Source organism: Schistocerca nitens, chromosome 5, assembly GCF_023898315.1.
Source record: "Schistocerca nitens isolate TAMUIC-IGC-003100 chromosome 5, iqSchNite1.1, whole genome shotgun sequence".
NCBI lineage: Eukaryota > Metazoa > Arthropoda > Insecta > Orthoptera > Acrididae > Schistocerca > Schistocerca nitens.
Genome location: NC_064618.1, coordinates 745,713,681 through 745,736,341, shown reverse-complemented (window position 1 = coordinate 745,736,341; position 22,661 = coordinate 745,713,681). Strand labels below are relative to the sequence as shown.

At 44.7% G+C, this 22,661-nt stretch overlaps 1 protein-coding gene across 4 annotated transcripts in view; it reads right to left on the bottom strand.

The window, feature by feature from the left end:
* The window catches only part of LOC126259174 (alpha-1,6-mannosyl-glycoprotein 2-beta-N-acetylglucosaminyltransferase), a 460,896-nt gene that overhangs the window by 177,050 nt on the left and 261,185 nt on the right, over nucleotides 1–22,661 (bottom strand). The window contains exon 1 of one of the 4 annotated variants that reach the window (XM_049955742.1): nucleotides 14,054–14,175. The exons of the other annotated variants lie outside the window; for them this stretch is intronic. The gene's annotated coding sequence lies outside the window, so the exon portion shown is untranslated. Of the gene's footprint in view, nucleotides 1–14,053; nucleotides 14,176–22,661 lie in introns of those variants that run through there. 4 annotated transcript variants of the gene reach the window in all.

Here is a 22,661-nt window from a genome sequence, read left to right as displayed (position 1 = left end):
TTCTGTACAAATTGTAAATAGCCTTTCGCTCCCTGTATTTTACCCCTGCCACCTTCAGAATTTGAAAGAGAGTATTCCAGTTAACATTGTCAAAAGCTTTCTCTAAGTCTACAAATGCTAGAAACGTAGGTTTGCCTTTTCTTAATCTTTCTTCTAAGATAAGTCGTAAGGTTAGTATTGCCTCACGTGTTCCAACATTTCTGCGGAATCCAAACTGATCTTCCCCGAGGTCCACTTCTACCAGTTTTTCCATTCGTCTGTAAAGAATTCGCGTTAGTATTTTGCAGCCGTGACTTATTAAACTGATAGTTCGGTAATTTTCACATCTGTCAACACCTGCTTTCTTTGGGATTGGAATTATTATATTCTTCTTGAAGTCTGTGGGTATTTCGCCTGTCTCATACATCTTGCTCACCAGATGGTAGAGTTTTGTCATGACTGGCTCTCCCAAGGCCATCAGTAGTTCTAATGGAATGTTGTCTACTCCCGGGGCCTTGTTTCGACTCAGGTCTTTCAGTGCTCTGTCAAACTCTTCACGCAGTATCTTATCTCCCATTTCATCTTCATCTACATCTTCTTCCATTTCCATAATATTGTCCTCAAGTACATCGCCCTTGTATAAACCCTCTATATACTCCTTCCACCTTTCTGCCTTCCCTTCTTTGCTTAGAACTGGGTTGCCATCTGAGCTCTTGATATTCATACAAGTGGTTCTCTTCTCTCCAAAGGTCTCTTTAATTTTCCTGTAGGCAGTATCTATCTTACCCCTAGTGAGACAAGCCTCTACATCCTTACATTTGTCCTCTAGCCATCCCTGCTTAGCCATTTTGCACTTCCTGTCGATCTCATTTTTGAGACGTTTGTATTCCTTTTTGCCTGCTTCATTTACTGCATTTTTATATTTTCTCCTTTCATCAATTAAATTCAATATTTCTTCTGTTACCCAAGGATTTCTATTAGCCCTCGTCTTTTTACCTACTTGATCCTCTGCTGCCTTCACTACTTCATCCCTCAGAGCTACCCATTCTTCTTCTACTGTATTTCTTTCCCCCATTCCTGTCAATTGTTCGCTTATGCTCTCCCTGAAACTCTCTACAACATCTGGTTCTTTCAGTTTATCCAGGTCCCATCTCCTTAAATTCCCACCTTTTTGCAGTTTCTTCAGTTTCAATCTGCAGTTCATAACCAATAGATTGTGGTCAGAATCCACATGTGCCCCTGGAAATGTCTTACAATTTAAAACCTGGTTCCTAAATCTCTGTCTTACCATTATATAATCTATCTGATACCTTTTAGTATCTCCAGGATTCTTCCAGGTATACAACCTTCTTTTATGATTCTTGAACCAAATGTTAGCTATGATTAAGTTATGCTCTGTGCAAAATTCTACAAGGCGGCTTCCTCTTTCATTTGTTCCCCCCAATCCATATTCACCTACTATGTTTCCTTCTCTCCCTTTTCCTACTGACGAATTCCAGTCACCCATGACTATTAAATTTTCATCTCCCTTCACTACCTGAATAATTTCTTTTATCTCGTCATACATTTCATCAATTTCTTCATCATCTGCAGAGCTAGTTGGCATATAAACTTGTACTACTGTAGTAGGCGTGGGCTTTGTGTCTATCTTGGCCACAATAATGCGTTCACTATGCTGTTTGTAGTAGCTAACCCGCACTCCTATTTTTTTATTCATTATTAAACCTACTCCTGCATTACCCCTATTTGACTTTGTGTTTATAACCCTGTAGTCACCTGACCAGAAGTCAGGTTCCTCCTGCCACCGAACTTCACTAATTCCCACTATATCTAACTTTAACCTATCCATTTCCCTTTTTAAATTTTCTAACCTACCTGCCCGATTAAGGGATCTGACATTCCACGCTCCGATCCGTAGAATGCCAGTTTTCTTTCTCCTGATAACGACGTCCTCTTGAGTAGTCCCCGCCCGGAGATCCGAATGGGGGACTATTTTACCTCCGGAATATTTTACCCAAGAGGACGCCATCATCATTTAATCATACAGTAAAGCTGCATGCCCTCGGGAAAAATTAGGCTGTAGTTTCCCCTTGCTTTCAGCCGTTCGCAGTACCAGCACAGCAAGGCCGTTTTGGTTAATGTTACAAGGCCAGATCAGTCAATCATCCAGACTGTTGCCCCTGCAACTACTGAAAAGGCTGCTGCCCCTCTTCAGGAACCACATGTTTGTCTGGCCTCTCAACAGATACCCCTCCGTTGTGGTTGCACCTACGGTACGGCCATCTGTATCGCTGAGGCACGCAAGCCTCCCCACCAACGGCAAGGTCCATGGTTCATGGACAAATCGAAATTTCGCGCCGTTATCCTGTAAGTTGGTAAGCGTGCTACAAACAGCGTGCAGAATGGCCTGTAGGTGGCAGCAAGTGCAGATGCACAAATACCGTCGCAGTATCAGTATAAAGATGGCCACCCCACTTACGACTTGCACCAGGGAAGAACAGCGTTCTGTTATTCGGTTTTTGCGTTGTGAAAGTGTGAAACCTATTGAAATTCATCGACGAACGAAGGAAGTTCGCAAATGGTGTGACTTCAGTGGAAGATGCTCCTCGTCCAGGTCAGGCACAACGAGTCGTGACTCCACAGAACATTGCAGCAGTTGAAACCATAGTGAAGGAAAACCGCCGAGTGACACTGAATGACATTGCAGCATGTTTACAGATTAGTCATGGGTCAGCACACCACATTGTGCATGATGTGCTCCAGTTTCACAATGTGTCTGCAAGATGGGTGACACGGCAGCTGACTCCTGCAATGAGAGAACGGCGTGTTGATGCTTGTGAAGAACTTCTTCGGCGCTTTGAACGAGAAGGTGATGGCTTCCTTGCAAAAATCGTTACCGGGGACGAAACCTGGGTTCACTTCCACCAACCGGAAACGAAGAGAGCGAGCAAGGAATGGCGCCATTCCTCATCATCAAAACCAAGTTTCGAACAGAACCATCAGCAGGGAAGGTTATCCAGACTCTCTTTTGGGACGGAAAAGGCGTCATTTTTGAGCATTACATGCCTAGAGGGACCACTGTCACCAGTGCATCATGAACAGATCTCCTAAAAAAATCATCTGCGGCCTGCAATCAAATCAAAGCGACGTGGATTGCTGTCAGCTGGTGTCCTTTTGCAACATGACAATGCAAGGCCCACACTGCCCGTACAACAATTACAACTATCACAGACCTGCTTTTTCAGTGTCTTCCTCATTCACCATACTCACCAGACCTTGCCCCAAGTGATGTCCATATGTTTGGACCACTCAAAGATGCAATGGGAGGAAAGAAGTTGCGTTCTGATGAAGAGGTACGCCACGCGGTGCAAGAGTGGTTGCGCGGACTAACAAAATAATTTTTTTCTAAAGGAATTTATGCACTTTTGACTTCCATTGAGCGTGGGGGAGATTATGTTGAAAAGTGAAACAGCTTTGTACCACTTCTGTACAATAAATAATATTTTAATAAATATTCAAGGTTTTCATTTGACTCACCCTCATACAATACTTTACGTAAGATATAGAAGATATAGGTTGTTCAGAACACACTTGTGTCGAGTGTTTCTCATTACAACTGTTTCGTAGTTATTCGTCCTCAAGATCTGATCTTATGCTGTCGCTATTAGAACTTCTTACTCTGCTCTCACTATTCCTCTTTTATGCATGCAGATGCGTCTGATTTCTGTCAATAGTTAAATTTTCCAGGCCTTTTGAATACTGCCACGAAGAAATTTCTGTCTCCGTGTTTGTTTCAGCTTCTCCTGATGTTCCATTTTCATGTTATTCTTCAGAAGTGAGACAGTTTCAGTATCTTCAGGATTTCCAGTCACTTCCTTATTCCTTATTTTATAGTTTTCTCTGCAGCACCGAAACAAACGATTCAGTTTTGTTCACTATGCTGTGATAAGTAAGTTGAGAAACATTACAGAGCGGAAGTAATCACAGTCAACGGGAACCGTTTTTCTAATTTCATTTTAAAATCTAAGATAATTACTACAATAGTTGCTTAAATGATTTGCTATATCCTTATCAGTCGCCTTCATATAGGATGCATCGCAGGCTACAGACTTTTCGGTCACGCAATTTGGCTGATTGTTTTCCGTCCAAACGGTCTCGTGTTTATCAACGTATGTTCCTGCCTCCCTCATACCGGTCTCTCTTGCAAATTGCTCTCGTGTGAAGACGGCCTAGGTGTGTGCCCGCGTCATAAAGAATGTTTTTGCGTCTTGGCATGCTATCATTTCTTCTAAATGAGTTCACGTCGCCTACCAAGAATAGCAAGTGCCACACGTCAGCCACAAGGCTGCTCGCAAAAGCCGGAAAGCGGAGCTTAAACGGCGCGCGGCCGCATCTGCAGCAAGAGCGGCGCTTACCGTGTGCGTCAGACTGAGGTACTCTTTAGTCGTGCAAACACAAACACGAGCTGGCCTTCCTTAGCAATCCAGTTCGACGCGGCGCCGCCAAACCTTCCTCCTCGTAGGAGATCCTCCGGAGCGGAGTAAAATGCAAATGTGCTGCGACAAGGGGAGCAACTTTCTGTTCCGCCCCCATGAATATTTAAGGAGCGCTCTCCAGGAACCGCCTAGCTGACAGCTGGGGGCTCTTCCGAACAGCCAAGAAGAGCCTACATATTGTGAAAGGAAATGTTTATGCAAGCACGCCGATTGACTGTACACAGCAGGCGTGGCCACTGACCTTACCTTTGCAGCCTCAGAACCAATGGAACTGATCGGAGGGACTAATAGTTAACATTAATTAAGAAACATTTTCATTTCATTTACGAATACGCGTTTATTTTTATTACGACACTAACGTTATTCGAAAACGTTTTATTGCACATCAAAAAATAAGAAGATACCTTCATGATGGGAATTTTTCAGTGTTCATTTTTGATGTGAGCTGTTTGAAAGCTTTCTGATAACCGGCAAGCGGCGTGCGACAAGTTCAAAAAATGGTTCAATGGCTCTGAGCACTATGGGAATTAACATCTGAGATCATTTGTCCCCTAGAACGTAGAACAACTTAAAAACGCCGATGACCTCATCAGTTTGGTCCCTTAGAAATTCACACACAATTGAACAGTCGACATCACACACATCCATGCCCCAGGTAGGATTCGAACCTGCGACCGTAGCGGTAGCGCGTTCCCGGACTGAAGCACCTAGAACCGCTCGGCCACAACGGCCGGCGCGCACAAGTTCACTTACATGTTTATCAGCTGACTGACATTGATTTTTACATTAAATAAACTTCTATACAGTGAATCGCACTCAAGTGGTTCAAAAACTGAGATATCTTGGCACAGTCTTTTGTTAGCAGATATTTTCCTTCTGGAAGCTTCTTCCAAAATTCAATAGTTGAACAACTAGTTCGTTTCCGTTCTTTCAGCCATTCGTCCTCTTGCGCTCCCAGTAGCTCCAGCTGTACAGCTGCTGAATCACTTGTTACCGGCTGTCAAACGCGACAGCCATCCGTCACAAGATATACAGCGAATAGACTTTCCAGGCATCAATATGAAATGTCTTCAGATCACGAAATTTGCCTTTCATTTCTTCAGCAAGGCCAGACATTTCACATAAATAATATTCCGTTTCCACCTGAACTTCAGAAACAGTTTCAGTAATTTACTTCAGAAACTTGAAATGTGCGAATGTCTTTGTGAGAAAGTCTTTCCGAAAAGGTCTTAATTTTTTGTGAAAGGGTAGACATCCTCTGCTCTAAGTCATAAATAGGTTTTAGATTCTCTTGTAATAACAATGTTTAGCGGTTTTAGATGTTGAAAGTAACATCGGTAATAACGCCATATCTAATAGCCACCTAGTGTTATCAGGTTGACGGGAAGATTTTCCTTACTGTCGCTGTAATTTTTATTTAGATCCAATGATTTCAAAAATCTGCCTACTACATTGGTTACTGATACCCGTTTCACTAAGAAATGCCAAGATACTTCAGGGAGATAGCCACTGAATCTTTCTTCTATGAAGGATGTGAGTGTCTGAGTGTTACGACATTTGAGGAGGTGTAGTTGACCAGTCGTACCAATGTAACACGTTGATACTGAAAATATCTGCAGAGTACAGCGTACAAAGTTGGAGAGAAGGTTGCTCATGTACAGCACTGGGCTGAGGAACTAGCCCAGCATGTATTCCGCGAAACGCGTCCTCACCACCCGTGGTATACACAATACAGCCTCTCGAAGAATTTTTAACGGTCCGCTTCTTCTATATAAACAACCCGCTCCTTACAACTGACGGAATTTCCGTGCAGTTATCCGTGTTTTACAGTACTCTTTTCAATTATTGTGGACTTTTCATGCTTATTTGCTACCCCTGGATACAAGTTCCGTGAAGCTACTGTTAAACGCCTCACATGAAGCTCGCTCAGTTGTATACTGTCATTACATTCGCTGTACGTGTCCACTCCATTAACATATTTCGAAGTCTCTATTCTTAACAGGACGCTTGTTTTAAGCGATTAACCTGTTTATATTTATAAATGACAAACGATTACTTGTTACAGTTCCATTAAAAGTTATTCAGTTGGTACTCGTCGACTGTTTGTCACAGAAAACAAGCAGACGCAAGTAATTTTATAAAGGTAAAATCTTCTTGGTGATTAACAAGGAGCATAGAATGTTCTCGTTTTGAGAGTACTGAAGGGTGATCAGTTTCAATTGTTAAAAACCATTCAACAGCCAAGATCGCATAAAATATTTCTTTATTTAAGACAATTTGTTTCAACAGACTTTGCTGTAATCTTCGGGTCTTAAAAATCTTTTTTTGTAAGACGTGTTCATTTTACGCTTAACCTCAAGCACAAGATGTCAAGCGGATAAAAACCAGCACTTTTACTTATTTTAGCGATGACACACCTTTCATAGTGTGCGGATTTTTATCCACTTGACATCTTGTGTTTGAGATACAGCGTAAAATGAACATATCTTATAACAAAAAGTGTTTTGAGACCTAAAAATGACACCAAAGTCTGTTGAAACCGGTTGTCTTAAATAAAGAAATATTTTACGCGATCTTGACTGTTGAATGGTTTTTAGTAACAAGGAAGAAGAAAGAAAAAAATGGTTCAAATGGCTCTGAGTACTATGGGACTTAACATCTGAGGTCATCAGTCCCCTAGAACTTAGAGCTACTTAAACCTAACTAACCTAAGGACATCACACACATCTATGCCCGAGGCAGGATTCGAACCTGCGACCGTAGCGGTCACGCGGCTCCAGACTGAAGCGCCTAGAACCGCACGGCCACACAGGCCGGCGGAGAAAGAAAGCTTGCGATTTAAACATCCCGTCGATTACGAGGTTGTTACAGTTGGACCACAACTTCGGATAGGGAGAAGAAAACTGACACGGGACCCACACTGTACAAAGTGTATCACAAAGATTCATGCGACAGTATCTTCAACAACGATGATAGAAAGTTGTGGTAAATTTTAAGTTACGTTTCGAATCTAAAAGTTTACTTTGGCGGCAGTTAAAAAAAATCCGATGCTTGTAGGTGCATTTATCTAAAAGATATGGCCTTGTAAAATCGAAAAGCGCTATAGTCCTACACCTTATTTGAAATTCATCCCAAGTTTCTGTCTTCGTCCATTCTGTTGTGAAATCGGATGAATCCTGTTTAACAAGAAGATTTTGTCGCTATACCACTTCGTAACAAGTTAGTGTATTTTTACTGCTTTTTACCGTTATTCTTGAATTATCTAGAGAGAATAATAGCTGCTGTTAGTTGATTTGTTGTAATAATCTACTTTGTGCTCTGTACGTCTTTACACCGTTTGTTTTATCATTACATGTACCATCTATGTAATAAATGTACGTCAAAAACGATGGATGTTTTAAAGAAAATGGAAGAGGTAAATGAGGCTTGCTAAAAATCAAGAACACTTTCACTGATAATGACCACGAAAACCTCGAGACGTTATATAAAGAGCTGCGCCAACACAGGTTCTCTCTGAGCAATTTACCCGTGGTACACTATCACATTACTCCACTGCTGTCAACGAACTGGTAGTCGCGAGGCACTAATAGTTACACTACTAATGTGTTTTCTCCTTACAAGACGTGTGGTCGCAAACATACGTTGATTACTCGCTTTTTAAAAAAAAAAAAAAAACCACTCTAGCTAACTGCACTCAGGTTCTCAGCTTCAGGAGAGACGCGTTCAGTTAATTCTACAAATGTAAATCAGGGTTCAGTGTTATGATGGCGTGCGATTGTCTACATCTTCCAGCAGCTCGCGGAATTCCACCGCTGTGACGCGTGAAAGTTAGAACCACTGAAGCAGTAATGCTTCACCAAACCAATAGCAGGTGTCTTCTGCACAGTAGGCGAGCAGGTTTAAGGAGGATATGACGACCATCGCAACTGCTCGCGGCTACATGTCGCTGAAGACTGATAAACGTCCATATGTAGCTGTCGGGAATTATCACTTGCAGTTAGGTGACGGAAAGAACTTCGTTATCGCACTTCCCAATTATCGAGCGTGTTAACGACCCACAGGAAATGTGATATTCGTATTCGCACCGAGATAATGCTCTAGTCAGCAAGAGTCTGCAATAATTCAGTTCAGCAGCACTCGAAGGTATGAGTCGTGCCGTTGCGTCGTCTCTGCTTTAAGCGTCTGCTTAACAATCCTCTGATTTAGTTACATGACAGACACCGTGCGTGGGAACATGAGATCATTATTAGATCCTAAAAGTAGTCAATGAGTTTTGATCAAATGAAACTATATGGTTTCAGAGACTATATGGTTTCAAGTCTCAATCATCTATGACGTACTTGTATGTACGCACACTGAAGCGACGAATGGAAATTTGTACCAAAGCCAGGATTCGAACCGAGGTACTCAGGTCTCCTTCTGACGAAGCAGATGCGTTAACCACTACGCCAGCCTGGCACAGTGGCTTTGCACAACTGTGCGGACTAAACTAGCAGCCTCCTTCCTCAATCCAAAGTCACATTCACGCCTTCGTCCACTTGGTATTCTCTCCAAACTCGAAGAGCGTTGCAGAGGCTCTTCAACTGTATTGTAATTGCACGTCAGCATAGAACGAAACGAGAGATCCTGCCAGAAACTCAGGCAAATGTGTTTTAATCAAATGAAACTGTATGGTTTCAGAGAACTTTTCAAGTCCCAATTATCTATGACGTATATCTGCAGACCGAAGCGATGAATCCGGGCCTTCATAAAAATTTTCATTCGCGGCTTCAGACTGCTTATATACACCCATGGGTTTTGCTATTTCGGCAGCCAAATAACTGATGATGGACGAAGGAGGAAGCAGATACAGACTGGCGATAGTAACAAATGCGTTTCTGAAAAAGAAATTTAAGTTTTAGTAAGTCCTTTTAGAAGCTACTTATATGCAGTGCAGCCTTGAACAGAAGTAAAATGTGGATAATAAGCATTTCAGATAGGAAGACAACAGCTAGCTATTGAAAATTGTGTGAAGACATCGAATAACAAATGATGAGATGCAGAATTGAACAGGACATGTACATTAGCATGTTCTGTCGAAATGATTAGCATTTCAGTCACTTGAGTTCAGCATGTGTCCTGTTGCCTAGTAGACATAGGGTCTGCCACGGGCCGTGATAACTTGTTCCATGCGTGACGGCATCGACGCGAATAGTGTCGTGCAGTGTAGCCATCCATGCTGCATTCACTTGGTTTCAAAGTTCGTCTGTGGTGATTGGAATTGGATCACGGCGCTGCACCCGTTGTTTCACCGTATCCCACACATTTCGATTGGGGACAAATCTGTTCTGGCGGGTCAGGGCACAAGGCTGACATTCCGCGACACCAAGAAGGCACATGTTCGTTTAGCAACACGTGTGTGTGTGTGTGTGTGTGTGTGTGTGTGTGTGTGTGTGTGTGTGTGTGTATTGTACCGGGGACCTAGGAACGACGGAGAGGCTTCGTCCCCGCGGTAGCCCTCACTGGTACACATCCCCACAACAGGCTACAGCAGTCCACTCACCCCACCGCCACCCCACACCGTATCCAGGGTTATTGTGCGGTTCGGCCCCCAGTGGACCCCACAGGAAGTCTCATACCAGACGAGTGTAACCCAAAAGTTTGCGTGGTAGAGTAATTATGGTGTACGCGTACGTGGAGACATTGTGTAACTGAGGCTGAATAAGGAGATCCAGCCCGCAATCGCCGAGGCAGATGGAAAACCGCCTAAAACCCCGGACCTCGACAATAATCTGCCGGGCGGATTCGTGCCGGGGACCGGCACGCCTTCCCGCTCGGGAAGCAGCGCGTTAGACCGCGCGGCTAGCCAGGCGGGCAAAGCAACATGTGATCGTGCACTGTCTTGCTGAAAAATGGCGTCTGGAGTGCTGTGCAGAAAGGGTATGGAAACAGGTCGCAGGATATCATTCACGTAGGTCACACATAGGACACCCGCCAACTCTGATTTGTGGTTGTACTCAGTAGCACCCCACATCATCTTTTTCTGAACATGAGTATTTGACGCCACTACGGCGACTTTCGCGCCGATGAGGATGAGACGAAACGATTAACAGGAGGATCGAGGAAGGCATCAGCAATTTAGTAGTTCAAGGAAGCTTGGCGGGATGGGGTTGGGTTAAAATTATGGGGAGACACCTGCAGAACGCAGTTCAAATATACTGACGGAAAAAATTGCATCACAAGAACTTGTGCAACATACACAAAAGTTGCTAGGCATGTTTCTAAATCTGAAAGATGGTGTCTGTTCAAATTTCGCGCCTGTCGGACAAGAGTGGTACTAGTTTGCTTTAAATAAATTCTGTAACGGTCGTAAATTTTACACTACTGGCCATTAAAATTGCTACACCAAGAAGAAATGCAGATGATAAACGAGTATTCATTGGACAAATATATTATACTAGAACTGAGAAATCAGTACCCAGAACAACCACCTCTGGCCGTAATAACGGCCTTGATACGCCTGGGAATTCAGTCAGAGCTTGGATGGCGTGTACAGGTACAGCTGCCCATGCAGCTTCAACACGATACCACGATTCATCAAGAGTAGTGAGTGGCGTATTGTGACGAGCCAGTTGCTCAGCCACCATTGACCAGACGTTTTCAATTGGTGAGACATCTCGAGAATGTGCTGGCCAGGGCAGCAGTCGAACATTTTCTGTACCCAGAAAGGCCCGTACAGGACCTGCAACATGCGGTCGTGCATTATCCTGCTAAAATGTAGGGTTTCGCAGGGATCGAATGAAATGTAGAACCACGGGTCGTACCACATCTGAAATATAACGTCTACTGTTCAAAGTGCCGTCAAAGCGAACAAGAGGTGACCGAGACGTGTAACCAATGGCACCCCATACCATCAGGCCGGGTGATACGCCAGTATGGCGATGACGAATACACACTTCCAATGTGCATTCACCGCGATGTCGCCAAACACGGATGCGACCATCATGATGCTGTAAACAGAACCTGGATACATCCGAAAAAATGACGTTTTGCCATTCGTGCACCCAGGTTCGTCTTTGAATACACCATCGTAGACGCTCCTGTCTGTGATGCAGCGTCAAGGGTAACCGCAGCCATGGTACTCGAGCTGATACTCCATGCTGCTGCAAATGTCGTCGAACTGTTCGTGCAGATGGTTGTTATCTTGCAAATGTCCCCATCTGTTGACTCAGGGATCGAGACGTGGCTGCACGATCCGTTTTAGCTATGCGATAAGATGCCTGTCATCTCGACTGCTAGTGATACGAGGCCGTTGGGATCCAGCACGGCGTTCCGTGTTACCCTCCTGAACCCACCGATTCCATATTATGCTACCAGTTATTGGATCTCGATTGACGCGAGCAGCAATGTCGCGATACGATAGACCGCAATCGCGATAGGCTACAATCCGACCTTTATCAAATTCGGAAACGTAATGGTACGCATTTCTCCTCCTTACACGAAGCACCACAACAGCGTTTCACCAGGCAACGCCGGTCAACTGCTGTTTGTGTATGAGAAATCGGTTGGAAACTTTCCTCATGTCAGCATGTTGTTGGTGTCGCCACCGGCGCCAACCTTGTGTGATTGCTCTGAAAAGCGTCATTTGCATATCACAGCATCTTCTTCCTGTCGGTTAAATTTGTAGCACGTCATCTTCGTGGTGAAGCAATTTTAATGGCCAATAGTGTAGTTATCTTTGAGTCTGGACGTGGTGAGTTGATGTTAGTCAACGATGCCACAAGGCGACAAACACGCCAGCATCAACACCTCACTAAGTTTGAACAAGGTCGTGTGACAGGGCTACGAGAAGTTTGGTGTTCCTTCCGCGATATTGCAGAAAGACTTGGCAGGAACGTAGCCACTGTGCATGATCGCTGGCAGCCGTGGTGACGAGAATGTACGGTCACAAGAAAACCATTCTCCGGACGGTGTCGTGGCACTACCGAGAGGGAAGACTGTTGTGTTCGGCGTATGGCAGTGGCGCATCGTACTGCACCTGCAGCAGCAATTTGAGCAGCATTGACACCACAGTGCCACAACGAGCTGTTACAAACCTGGTACTTTAAGGACAGCTACGAGCCAGATGCCCCGTAACGTGCATTCCGCTGACCCCACATCACCGCCATTTGCGACTTCTGTGGTGTCAAGCAAGAGCTCATTGGAGGACAGGTTGGAGGTCTCTTGTGCTTTCTGATGAAAGCTTATTCTGCCTCGGTGCGACTGATGGTTAGAAGGAAGCCAAATGAGGGCCAGAAACCAACCTGTCTGCGTGCTATTAACATTGGAGCAACACCTGGAGTTTTGGTGTGGGCTTCGATATCGTATGATGGTTCAAATGGCTCTGAGCACTACAGGACTTAACTGCTGTGGCCATCAGCCCTCTAGAACTTAGAACTACTTAAACCTAACTAACCTAAGGACATCACACACATCCATGCCCGAGGCAGGATTCGAACCTGCGATCGTAGCGGTCGCGCGGTTTCAGACTGTAGCGCCTAGAACCGCTCGGCCAGATATGGTATGACAGCAGGAGCACCCTTGTGGTTATCCTGCACATCCTGACTGCAAATTTGTGTATAAATCCGGTGAGTCGATCTGTCGTACTTCCATACCGGAACAGCATTACAGGGGGTGTCTTCCAACAGGATAACGCTCTCCCACATACCGCTGTTGTAACCAAATTTGCTTTACAGAGCTTCGACATGTTGCCTTGACCTTCTCGATCACCAAATCTGTCTTCAATCGAGCACATATGGGACATCATCCACAAACAGCATCAAAAACGTCCCCGTATTGACGGGTCAAGAGGTATGGAACTTCATCTCGCACACTGATATCAGACCCCGGTACAGCACAGTGCACGCACGTTTGCATGCCTGCAGTCAACATTCTGGCGGTTACACGGGTTATTAATGTACCAACATTTCACATTTGCAGTGGCTTATCTCGCGCTTACATTAACTTGTGATCTTGCAATGTTAATCCCTTAAATAAGTTATCCAGACAAAGGTATTCCCGTAATTTCATTACTCTACATTAACTATTTTTCGGTCTTGTGATTTTTTTCTGTCACTGTAGATGTAAGCTGCAGTAGTTATGTAGAGGTGTTGTTTGCACAGGATATATTAGGATGGCTAGCTGCATCAAACCGGTCTTCGGACTGAGGACCACTACAACAAGAAATCATTGTAAACTGCAGTATATAAGGTACCTTTTCTTTACCTTGCACAGGTGTCGCCCAGCTCTATAATTGGCTGGGTCAGTAACTTAATGGGCAGACGAAGGGAGTGACATACCACGTGTAGCAAACGGGGAGATAATTGCCTAAAGCGACAAAGGGAAACTAGTGAAGCCCTAACTATGGAATACCGGCTGAGGTTCGAACCGGAGTCCTCCCGAATGCGAATCCAGTGCCTCAGAAGTGCGTCACCTCGCTCGGTCGTGGCTGTTAAAACACTACAGTGTTGAAAACAACATCCGAGGAAAGGAGGGGACTTCTACAGCCGTAATCACTCTTTGGTAGCCAATAATTTTTGAACAAAATGAAATGTACTTACGGTTCTTGAGCGATAGTGTAGTGTAATGGCCTCTCATCAGCTGGCCTCCGTGTGTGATACTAACAGAAAGGCTCGCATGAATTAATACTGAAACATATTTCTAGCGCCCATTAGGGACTTCAATCAGAGACTGCACATTATCTCTATTTTTCCCAACGCCTCTCTCATATCGCTTACCGAGACACGCAACCAGTTGTGCTGTATCTGATAATGATAAAACACTCCACGCTGTCGCTAATGGCTCACACGGAGACGACTCCTCCCATAAGCGTTGGTGATCGATCCTAGGATTGTGATTTGTAAATCGATCTACAAACCACAGTTATGTGTTACCTAAATCTAGCGAGTGAAGTGATGACAACGTGGTGAAAATTTGGACTCGTAGTCTAAAGGAGCGGTTTTCTAATTACGGTTTGGATTTCCTGAGTTGGGGGCTACCGCTGGTTTCACATACCCCATGTGGCGTTGACACGACCTTCGTTATGTGGATAGATGTTGAATAATTAACATGTTCTTGAGATGTGCTGTGGCATATAACGTGATTAATTACCAATGGATGATGAATCTCTTGAAAATGACTATAGAGTTGAAGCTGTAACAGTACCCAAAAGGAAACAAAAGAAGAGTCTGACAGCGAAAGAGTTATCACTTAAACAGTTGTATACGACTGTTTCAAAACTAAGAAAAATCATTCTGATTTAGGTTTCCGAGATTTCCTTACGTCACGAGAGCACGGTCACGAATGCTTTTCTTTTCCATCCCTTAACAATTAAATTTTTGCTCCGTCTCTATTGACTTCAGTTTTGAAAGGGTTTTGAACATTGTTTTTCGTTCTATATATTTCCCTTCTTGCCTTTTCCATACCACGTAGTCGTGTTCGCTACCATTTACAGAAAACCAAACGGTTAAGTTCTGACAAGTTCTAGGAGACACCGATGTCATCAAGAAGCACTACGATGCGTCAGTAAACAGGCCACAGCCTGAAGCGATCCGAAGCAGCTGTGGAAACCGAAAATCACAATGGGCACACCGGGAGTTCCGTTCTCCTAAAATGGTTCAAATGGCTCTGAGCACTATGGGACTTAACATCTATGGTCATCAGTCCCCTAGAACTTAGAACTACTTAAACCTAACTAACCTAAGGACAGCACACAACACCCAGCCATCACGAGGCAGAGAAAATCCCTGACCCCGCCGGGAATCGAACCCGGGAACCCGGGCGTGGGAAGCGAGAACGCTACCGCACGACCACGAGATGCGGGCCCCGTTCTCCTAGAGGCGGCCGTTGTGGCCGAGCGGTTCTAGGCGCTTCAGTCCGGAACCGCGCTACCGCTACGGTCGCGGGTTCGAATCCTGCCTCGGTCATGGATGTGTGTGATGTCCTTATGTTAATTAGGTTTAAGTAGTTCTAAGTTCTAGGGGACTAATGACCACAGATGTTAAGTCCCATAGTGCTTAGAGCCGTTGTCCTACAATGCGAATCCAGTACATCAATCCCAACTGCAGCTCTGTTGGGAAACGCACCAAAGGTTGCGCTTGACCAGGACATCTAGTGCGCACTGTCGCATTAATGCTCTAGAGGAGACGTTCTCGTTAGCACCTCTGCCGCTGAGTGTCCCAGCATGTCGGTTACCTGTCTCCAGAGCTGGGTGAAGTGATGAGCACGTAACGGCTAGGGCTTGACACTGTGTCGGAATGTGGTACAGTTTAAAACTGCTGAGGAGATAGAGTAATGCTGTAACTCCTGTTCCAGTTACAATTATGTGATGCGTTTCGATAAGGCAGCACGGTTTTAGAGTGCTTCAAAAATTTGCATTAACTACGGAGTAGGCAAAGCACGCACGCGTGTTATATATATATATATATATATGTGTGTACACCACCTGAGTCTCCAGTGCGCTCAGTTTCCTGCTGTCTCCTGTTCTGTGGAGCTGCACCACGAACAGAACAACTGTCGTCTGACGTATTCTTAGCGCTTCTCTCAACTTCGTCCTCTTTCTATAAATACAAGAGGCGCCAGCAATGCGCTCCAATTAGATGTTTTCTGAGAGAGAGAGAGAGAGAGAGAGAGAGAGAGAGAGAGAGAGCGAGGTGGAAAGAGTGGGAGGCGGGGGAGCCGTACAACTAACGTTACAGAGGAGGAAGGTCGAAAACATTCAGAGGCTACAGTCACTGGGGTTTCCCACACTTCGTGTCAGAGAACCGTTCCCTGCGTCTCCTGCCAACACAAACGCAATACCTTGGAACGTCTGCGCATCCTGGACAATGGACGTTTGGGTCCCAACCTGGATTCACAGGGCTGTCGGTAATCGTCATACAAGTACAGAATACCTGTGTACGTACATGTCACAAAGTTGCCGTTTATATTTTAATATTTAAAATGGGCGGTGTTGTGGAAAAAACAGAAAAGTTTATATAATATTTATGTATTTTTGGATGTGAGGACCGCCAGTTAGCCGGCCGTGGTGGCCGAGCGGTTCTAGACGCTACAGTCTGGAACCGCGCGACCGCTACGGTTCGAATCCTGCCTCGGGCATGGATGTGTGTGATGTCCTTAGGTTAGTTGGGTTTAAGTAGTTCTAAGTTCTATGGGACTGATGACCTCAGAAGTTAAGTCCCATAGTGCTCGGAGCCATTTGAATCCGCCGGTTATGCAAAACACCGTTTTTCTCAGTACCCAAACATTTTTCGGCACCACTGTGTCATCATCAGCGGGTTTTAGTTTTTTTTATTTATTCTGCAATGTGAACATTTTGTTAAATGGTTATAAAATTATGTGCATTTCTACTTCAAACGACAGGTCATTTCTTTTTGTAAATACCTTTACATTTGGTGTGCATGAACTTTCTGGATCACTTTTGTGTTAATTACTACAGGCAGCTTGTCATCTGCAACCAAACGATGTTGATGAGAAAGTTTGTTGCTGGGAGTACACCTATCTTCTAGAAAGTAATTTAGTTTTTCGCCACGTTTCCGCGCCTATTTTCGTATTTACTTAAGTTTTCGTGTGTCAAGCGCTTCCATTCTCCACATCATGCTGAGATGTTGTGATGCATACGTAACTATAACAAATATTTTCCAAAAATAACGTAGTAAAATACTTTTTCACTACACCAGAACACAGTGTGATTGTTGTTTGTTATGTGTCCCAGCCCAGTCAGTGTTGATTTGTTCACCAGAGAGTTCGGCGCCAAATTTGAATTTTGTTTGCATTTTATCTTTGTGTGTGTGTGTGTGTGTGTGTGTGTGTGTGTGTTTTCTGTATGCTTCCTTAACTGTGTGTGTTGTCTTTTATATGGTACTCCTTTTGTGTGTAAATTTGCAGATTTTAGTGTATCTATTTTTCGTGTGTGTGTGTGTGTGTGTGTGTGTGTGTGTGTGTGTAGACTTTATCTGTTTGTGCTGTTTTTATTTGTAAAGTTCCATTAATGTGTTAAATAGTGTGCCCTTGCAGAGTGTAGTGTATTCGTTTAAGACCTGTTTCCTTCTGCTATTGCCTTCTGTATATGTAGGTTTTCCTCAATGGTCAGTTTGCTGTATAGGCTGTGGCTGGGTTTTAGTATTCTTAAGTCTGTTTTTAGTATTCTTAAGTCTGTTTCTACCGTTGGCTACAAGGTGGTCAGCAAATGTGCTATGGGAGCTGTTGCTTTATAAAGCTCTGAGATGTTTTGAAGTTTCTGCTGCATATCAAAAGATGAATATTTATGTAGTTGTTGACCTGTTACCAGCTTATAGGACTACCGTCAGATATAGGTATTCAGTGAAAAACTGTTCAAACAATGAAGGTTGCTAAGGGAGAGGTGCAAGTTGGCAACTGCAGGGTGTGACAGGGAAACAAATGGATCGAGGTGCAGGCTGGAGCGAAGGCAATATTGTGGCTGTAATGGCAATGAAATAAAGGTGGCCGCAACATGCTGCCAAGGGAGTAGATGGATGAATCAAGAGAATTCCAGGAGGTCAGAAAATTTATAGAGAAAGATCTGACAAAATTTGGGTAGGTGAGGTTGGAAAACACGCGGGAGCAGCATGGACAAGCATGACTGCAGACCCTAGTTCTTGTACAAGCTGGGGGAGACCTTTTTCCAGCAGTCGACAGGAAACAGTGGATGATAATTATCAGGAAAAGTTGTACATACGAAGCACGGTTGTGGGAAAAAAGGAAAGGTGACACACAAGCGCAGCGATATACAGTAAAACTGCGGACTGTTGACATATTTAAACATAACGGAAAACAATCTGTTCAAGGATATCCGGAAACCTATTAGTGCTCGTTAATATGGGGTGTGTTCACGCTTCGTTTATATGCGGCCTGAACCCTGCTGGGGACAGTTTCAATGAGGTGTCTGAATGTCTGTGGAGGAATGGCAGCCCATTCTTCCTCAAGAACCGAAATCAGAGAAGACCCTGGGTCGTGGAGCGAAGTCGACATTCTAACTCATCCAAAATGTGTTCCATGGGATTTAGGTCGGGCCTCTAGACATGCCTGTCCATTTCAGGAACGCTTTTTTCTGCAGACCGTTGCCTTACAAATGCTGCTTTATGACTGGGGGGGGGGGGGGGAGGGGGAGGGGAATTGTCAGGCTGATGTAGTTATCGTCTCCGAACTGTTTTCGACTGTACGCAAAATACAATGCTTTTCCTTCCGGATTTAGCGGTCTCTGGCATGTGTTAGCAGGACCACACCTTACGCTGAAAAACACCCCCATACCGTAACACCACTAGCTCTGTATTTCATTTTCGGCACTACACTTGATGACAGGTAACGTACTCCATGCATTTGCCAAACCGGAAACCTTCCATTGGATTACCACAGGGCTTAGCGTGATTGTTGACTCCAAGTCACTTGTTTCGAGTCACCGACTGTCCAACAGCGTCACTCCTTACACCATCTCAAGTGTTGCTTTCCGTTGACCACAGAAATCTGTGGCTTTGGCTTATGAGGAGCACTCTTTCCACTTCCGTACGCACAGTTATTGTGCTACCTGGACCGCTGGTAGAATTTTGCAACTCACGAGTGATTCCTTCCGCTTATTTAAAGCTTTTTTTTTCCTCAGCATCCTCCGCAATGCTCGAGGCCCCTGTCCGTCAGTACATGGAGGTCCTCATGCTTCCACTTTACACCAATGACTGTTAGCAGAATATGGAATCAATTGGGTTCAGGAGGGTAATACGGAACGCCGTGCTGGATCCCAACGGCCTCGTATCACTAGCAGTCGAGATGACAGATGTCTTATCCACAAGGATGTAACGGATCGTGCAGCCACGTCTCGATCCCTGAGTCAACAGATGGGGAGGTTTGCAAGATAACAACCATCTGCACGAACAATTCGACGACGTTTGCAGCAGCATGGACTATCAGCTCGGAGACCATGGCTGCGGTTACGCTTGACGCTGCGTCACAGACAGGAACACCTGCGTTGGTGTACTCAACGACGAACCTGGGTGCACGAATGGCAAAACGTCATTTTTTCGGATGAATCCAGGTTCTGTTTACAGCATCATGATGGTCGCATCCGTGTTTGGCGACATCGCGGTGAACGCACATTGGAAGCGTGTATTCGTCAGCGCAATACTGGCGTATCACGCGGCGTGATGGTATGGGGTGCCATTGGTTACACGTCACGGTCACCTCTTGTTCGCAATGACGGCACTTTGAACAGTGGACGTTAAATTTCAGATGTATTACGACCCGTGGCTCTACCCTTCATTCGATCCCTGCGAAACCCTACATTTCAGCAGGCTAATGCACGACCGCATGTTGCAGGTCCTGTACGGGTCTTTCTGGGTACAGAAAATGTTCGACTGCTGCCCTGGCCAGCACATTCTCGAGATGTCTCACCAATTGAAAACGTCTGGTCAATGGTGGCCGAGCAACTGGCTCGTCACAATACGCCAGTCACTACTCTTGATGAATCGTGGTATCGTGTTGAAGCTGCATGGGCAGCTGTACCTGTACACGCCATCCAAGCTCTATTTGACTCAATGGCTAGGCGTATCAAGGCCGTTATTACGGCCAGAGGTGGTTGTTCTGGGTACTGATTTCTCAGGATCTATGCACCCAAAATGCTTGAAAATGTAGTCACATGTCAGTTCTAGTATAATATATTTGTCCAATGACTACCCGTTTATCATATGCATTTCTCCTTCGTGTAGCAATTTTAATGGCTAGTAGTGTACATTTACAAGCGCCGATGGATATAACTTTGACGCTATTTAGTGTCGTTGGATGACGTTTCCGGACGTGGATTCCTGTTGCAAGTATTACGTACTCACTTCACTCTACAAGTCATAGAAGTTTGCAACGGGAATTTCCGAACGCCCTACACAATGTGCTTGTGTGCGCATTTGAACAGCATAAGAGAATGCAGATGAGAACGGATGTTTTGAAACTAAGTGTGGAAACTGCCATTATAAGGTGCAGAGTGTTTTACATAACAACGCAAAAAATTAATAACTGAATAAAGAAAAACTCACGATGGCAGAAAGATGCTAAACGTGTTTAAGTTTACGTTAAAAACAGTTGTTTGCATAACAAGCGGGAATGAAATGCAGTAATTGGGTTGAGAATGTGTGTGCATAGTACAGAGTGCTGATGTATTAGATGACGGCAAAGGCGAATGCTGCAGACAACATAACAGTTGTAGAAAACAAGATTCAGATGCAGCAGCGTTTTGCGGAAGCACCTGAATCCCGCAACAGAGTCAAAGCGTCCTAAGCAAACGCGCGCGCTCGAGCCTGAGTCGGACGCGGTGATAAACTGCGGGAGTAATCTGCGCTTCTCTGGAAGCCGCGACGGCTAAGCCTTCCGCTTTCTGATGCGATGCCTGGCGGAGATACTGGGAAGTCTGCACGCAGTTGGGAAGCGAGGCGCCTCGGCCTGCCTATTCTGAGAACAGAGCCGCTAGCGGGGCCTGCCGTTACAGCGGGACACCTGCAGAGAAATCACGCGACCGTCCCCCCGGGCTATGGGACCCTCTTCAAGGACTGCAGTACGTAACGGGACAGGCTATTTTCCGCTCATAATAGTAGTACTGCATGCATGGCCACTTGTGTCCGTGAATATTACCAGCTATACGTTCCTGACCGCGAAAAGGTGGTTGCAGACGAAGATTTAGGGTAGCAAGCGGTGTATCCCTGACCTCAACTCGTACGCGAAACTACGAACTCGTTTTTCAAAACAAACTACGTACAAGTGTGTGCAGAGTGCTACTCACGCTGTGTTTGTTTATGCTCTTCTCGCTCAGTGGGGATCATCTTCCGACGCCGTCGCTTGATGTCGCAGCAGATAAGCGAAGCCAACAACAGCCTGCGGTCGCTATCCAGTGTTTCTTCTGAACTGTCACCAGTAGCGTGGAGCGTCGGGATGTAATTGATCTGGTGTTCCGACATTCTCTTAATTGAAACGAAAGCACTCGTGAAATGGGTAGCACCGACTACGTTGTGTTGACAGTGCCTTGTGAAATAAATATTTATAAATTATAATTAACTTTGACACAATATGAAATTATTTCTCTGTGGACTTATTCTCATCTGAAGATTAAGCCAGAGTTTTAAAAGAAGCTAAGAAAGGATGCTGCTGCTCTCATCGAAGAAATATACGAATTTGCTGTCTTTCGCATGTACGAAAATAAACACTAAAAGTCTGCCATTAAATTCAACGATATCATAAATACGAGTATAGTAAGCCCACGGATCTACGCTTACAGGACACTCCCAAGTGTTTCGAGGGAGTTATGCTACTGTACATTCCAGTTTTCCAAAATAGCAACTTCGTGCAACGCTGTAGCCACTGCTCTGTGACAGCCACATTATCTCTTTTTTCATACAGATTACTATGCAAGTGCATACTTTCAAGCCCCAAATGGACAAGCCACTAACTTTCTCCATGAGTAGTTAAAACTACCACGTTTTCGACCTATTCTATGTTCTATAATGTATGCTAAATCTCGAACACAGTGTGGGATCCACGGGCCACAGGGCGACATGTGTCGGAATCATTTCTCTCCTCCCTCTTACATTCCCTAGTGGTATGAGAGAAGTATCTGTATATCTCAGTTTCTGCAATGTCCTGTTCTGCTTTCTTAACAAGATTACGATCCACCCTCTGGCCTGTTACGAAGTGTGTATCTGCGTCGTGTGTGTGATTGATGATTACTCATGGGGTTATAGCTTTCTTCATGGGTGGTTGTTACAGAGGAGCGTAGGAGGAAGGAACGGAGCGAGTGGGACAGAATCGGAATGACAGACAGCATACAACTTGGCTCCATCCAATCAAAACCAAGAAAGCTTCCGAGATTAACGCCCCTTCGAAAGGAGGTATCTTCATAAACAGTGTACGGAGAGGTTCGGAATTTAACGTGGATCTTTGCTGCAAAGACGGATGATAAAGAACTTTGCGTCACCTTCTCTTGCGGACAATATTGTAGGGACAGCACCGCCATGAGAATTCGAATTAGCCATTCGTTTATCCAATTTTTACTACGGGGACAAGTTGATTTTCTCGCCCTGATTTGTCAAATTTGGGATCAAACATCTTTTCGATTGTTACTTTGTGGAGTTGCATTTTCTTTTTATTTATTTTTTGCTCTACTTTGAACAATTTGCCAAA